Source organism: Triticum dicoccoides, chromosome 7B, assembly GCF_002162155.2.
Source record: "Triticum dicoccoides isolate Atlit2015 ecotype Zavitan chromosome 7B, WEW_v2.0, whole genome shotgun sequence".
In the NCBI taxonomy this organism is placed as follows: domain Eukaryota; kingdom Viridiplantae; phylum Streptophyta; class Magnoliopsida; order Poales; family Poaceae; genus Triticum; species Triticum dicoccoides.
This window is the reverse complement of record NC_041393.1, coordinates 48653739-48658522: the sequence shown is the minus strand read 5'-3', so window position 1 is coordinate 48658522 and position 4784 is coordinate 48653739.

Genomic DNA, 4784 nt, shown 5'->3' with positions numbered 1-4784 from the left:
TATGCTCTTCTGTACGGAGAGAGCAGTCCATGTTTCCGTTGACTGTTATGACCCCGCGCGGACCTGGCATCTTGAGCTTGAGGTATGCATAATGTGGTACCGCATTGAATCTAGTGAATGCGGTTCATCCGAGCAGTGCGTGGTAACCACTATGGAAAGGGACGATATCGAAGATTAACTCTTCTCTCCGGAAGTTGTCCGGGGATCCGAAGACCACTTCCAATGTTATAGAGCCCGTGCAGCGGGCCTCTACTCCAGGAATTACACCTTTAAAGGTGGTTTTGGTGGGCTTGATCCTTGAAGGGTCAATGCCCATTTTGCACACTGTGTCCTGATAAAGCAGGTTTAGACTGCTGCCGCCGTCCATAAGGACTCGCGTGAGGTGGAATCCATCGATGATTGGGTCTAAGACCAATGCGGCTGAGCCGCCGTGACGGATGCTAGTAGGATGATCCCTACGATCAAAGGTGGTCGGACAAGCTGGCCATGGGTTAAATTTGGGGGTGACTGGCTCCATCGCATAGACGTCCCGTAGTGCTCGCTTCTGTTCCCGCTTGGGGATGTGGGTGGCGTAGATCATATTGACCGTTTTCACCTGGGGGGGGATTTCTTTTGTCCCCCCGTGTTCGGACGCCGGGGCTCCTCGTCATCGTCGTTGTGCAGCCCCTTGTCCTTGTTTTCGGTGTTTATTTTGTCGGCCTGTTTGAACACCCAACAGTCTCTATTGGTGTGGTTGGCTGGCTTGTCCGGGGTGCCATGAATTTGGCACGAGCGCTCCAGTATGCGGTCTAGACTGAACGGTCCCTGATTATTTCTTTTGAACGGCTTCTTCCGCAGACCGGACTTGGATCCGCTGAATCCGGCGTTTACTACCGTGTCTTCAGTGTTGTCGCCGTTGTTCTGTTGCTTATGTCTGTTGCGTCGTGGCCTGCCGTTGTTATCGCGGACATCCGAAGTGCCGGAATGTGGCGTGGTGCCACTACGAGCCAACCAGTTGTCCTCGCCCGCGCAAAAGCGGGTCATTAGTGTTGTGAGAGCTGCCATGGACTTGGGGTTTTTCCTGGCCGAGGTGTCGAGCAAGCCACTCGTCATGGATATTATGCTTAAAAGCCGCCAGGGCTTCGGCGTCCGGACAGTCAACTATTTGGTTCTTTTTAGTTAGGAACCGAGTCCAGAATTTCCTGGCTGACTCTCCGGGTTGTTGAGTAATGTGGCTCAGGTCATCAGCGTTCGGTGGTCGCACATATGTGCCCTGGAAGTTGTCGAGAAATGCTTCTTCCAGGTTTTCCCAACTGCCAATGGAATTTGCTGGCAGGCTGTTCAGCCAATGCCGGGCTAGCCCTTTGAGCTTAAGGGGAAGATACTTGATGGAGTGTAGATCATCTCCGCGGGCCATGTGAATGTGGAGAAGGAAATCTTCGATCCATACTGCGGCGTCTGTTGTGCCATCGTATGATTCTATGTTTACGGGTTTGAACCCTTCTGGGAATTCATGATCCATCACTTCGTCAGTGAAGCCGAGGGGGTGTGCGGCGCCTCTGTGCCGGGCTATGTGGCTACGCAGTTCGAATTGGTCTGGGTTGCTGTGTTCGGACCGGCCGGACTTGTTGATAATGTATCCGGCGTGACGGTCATCGTCGTGCGCTGGGGCGTGCCCCCGCGATCCGTAGATCGATCTTGGCTATCCTGCTTTGTTTTCCAGAATATCTTGCAGGTCTTGCCTATTGCCCTGGGCCGTAGTGTATCCGCGTGGGGGTGCGGGCTGGTATTCGGGCTGATATCCCATTTTATCCCAGCCACGGGGTGGCCGGTCAGCCGTTTGGCGATCGAGTCCGTATTCCTCGGCTGCCAGGACTTCAGTCCATCTATCTGTGAGCAGGTCTTGATCAGCTTGGAGTTGCTGCTGCTTCTTCTTCGGGCTCCTCGCAGTGGCTATAAGCCGACGCTTGAAGCGCTCCTGCTCCACGGGATCCTTAGGCACGCCAAACTCGTCGTCGCCGAGGCTAATCTCGTCTTCAGAGGGGGGCATGTAGTTGTCCTCCTCCGGGTATCCGTCCGTCGCCTGTTCTTCTGGGCTGACCTGCTCATCTTCCTGTTCGGCCTGCTCGAAGGCGGGCTGGTCAGGGTTATATTCCTCTTCGGCGCCATCCGGATTGCTTTCGTCTCCAGGGCCGGTATTGCTGTGGCGGGGCTTGGAGCAGCGCCGACGACGCCCATGCTTTGCTTTTCTTCCTGAGGGGTTATCCTCCGTTGCCTCGTCGCCATTGGTTTCCTTCGGAGTGTCCATCATATATATATCGTATGAGAAGGTGGCCGTCCACCGCCCTGTGAGCGGTGGCTCCTGTAATTCTCTTGCATCGTCGTCCATACCGTCGATGTCTTCGGAGTCGAAGTCAAGTACGTTGGTTAAATCATCGACCGTGGCAATGAAATGGGTGGTGGGTGGGCAACGAATTCCGTCGTCGCCTGCTTCCCACTCAAGCCGAACATAGTTCGGCCCAGAGCCTCCTGACAAACAGAGAGACTTCAGTGAGTTCAGCATGTCGCCAAAGGGCGAGTGCTGAAAGATGTCCGCAGCGGTGAACTCCATTACCGGAGCCCGACCAGGCTCGGCGGGCTCGGGAATGCGCAGACTAGAACCTACAACCGGATACGAATCCGGGGGTCCGGACTCACAGGCTTCCTCAGAAGTGGGGCCTGAGTTTGGCTCCATCGCCGATGAGGGTGCGGCCTACGGGGCGGGGTCCAGCCCTCTGTCCTTGGACAACGCAACCTATTTCGGATTTAGATCCGAGGCTTCTGCTGGGGTGATATCCCGAGCATCGTCTGACAGCAGGTCTAAGCCGTACTCATCGTGACTGTTCGGTGCTCCTGGCGTAGGCCCGAATCCGTCGAAGATCAAGTCTCCGCGAACATTTGTTGTGTAGTTCAAGTTTCCGAACCTGACCTAGTGGCCAGGGGCATAGGTGTCGATCTGCTCCAGATGGCCAAGCGAATTGGCCCGCAGTGCGAAGCCGCCGAACACGAAGATCTGTCCGGGGAGAAAAGTCTCGCCCTGGACCGTGTTGTTGACGATTGGAGGCGCCATCAAGCCCTGTTGCGACGACACAGAGGAACTCTCAATGAAAGCACCACTGTCGCTGTCAAAACCGGTGGATCTCGGGTAGGGGGTCCCGATCTGTGCATCAAGGCTGATGGTAACATGAAGCAAGGGACACAGATGTTTACCCAGGTTCGGGCCCTCTTGATGGAGGTAAAACCCTACTTCCTGCTTGATTAATATTGAAGATATGGGTAGTACAAGAGTAGATCTACCACGAGATCGTAGAGGCTAAACCCTAAGAGCTAGCTTATGATGGTATGATTGTAATTGTGATCGGCCTTCTAAGGACCAACCTCTCCGGTTTATATAGACACCGGAGTGGGCTAGGGTTTACATGGAGTCGGTTACAAGGAAGGAAACACAATATCCGGATCGCCAAGCTTGTCTTCCACGCAAAGGAGAGTCCCATCCGGACACGGGCCGAAGTCTTGAGTCTTGTATCTTCACGCTTCAATAGTCCGGACGTTGTACACAGTCCGGCTGTCCGGATACCCCCTAATCCAGGACTCCCTCAGCAAGCTTTGTCAAACTTAGTCTCAAACCAAACAGCCCCTAAGTCTTCAATGTTCTTTGTCGATTGCGCCACATTCTTCCTCTAGACATGCCATCGTCGACATCATGATGTCATCCACGGCAGCGTAGCGTGGCGAGGTGGTCTTCGGCGGCAACATTGTCAACGATGACCTCTTCCTCACATCCGTACCAATCAAGGTTCCAGAATCAGGCAACCTAACATGCCCATTTCTTCCCTTGTCCTTTCAAATTTCATAGTGGTAGTTGGGTGTATGTATGTATAGTCTGAAAAAAAAGACGAATATCCAATTTGGTGCCCATGTCTAGATGAAACTGATGAACAGTAGCGCGATAAAAAATAGAAAATAAAAATAAAAAATTTGATTTTTTTAATGGAAGATGTTTGAGTTCATGATCTCGTGGCAAAAAAGAGAAAACCGGCCAAAACAGTGTTTGAATAGTAAATGTACTCACAGAGCCGAATTTTAACTTTTTTGTCGCGCACTCCTCGAATGTCAAAAACTCTACCAAAATTTGCACGAAGATCACGCACACATGCATCTAGCTTGCAAAAAAAAATCGGATTTTTTTGAATTTGTTTTCTATTTTTTGCGATTTTTTATTTTGCTCTCGGCTCTCCCGGCCGTGGTGACCGGTGAGGGATCACGTCGGTAAATCCCTCTTGACTGGACTCCCGGACCGCACCGCACTTCACCCACTCCACCCCACCAGATAGTCAAACCATGTTTGAGTCCATCCTGGACCCGTTTACCCCTCCGGGAAGACTCGAGTCGAGTAGAGATCGAGACTGCCACGGCGTCGCGTGTCCCCGCTCGCCAAGCCATCGCACCCGTGCACGGCGCCACACAACGCGACGCGAACTCACCGCTCGCACGCACCCATCCACCCGAACCCCGCCGGCCTCGGCTGGCACGCGCGCTCGGCCCAGACCCGCACGGGCACGGGAACCGGGCGGAAACCCCAGCAGATACGCCGCAGCCGAGTCCTACCCCATCTCTCTCCTCTCTCCTCTCTCCCTCTCTCTCCAAGTCCCAATCATTACCCCACACCCCACCCCCGCCCGAGCGGAAGCAAAGCAACCCCGCCCGCAAGCCCGCAACCAGAAAGCAACAACATCCCTCGCCCGCCGCCCCCGCCCGTCGCGGTC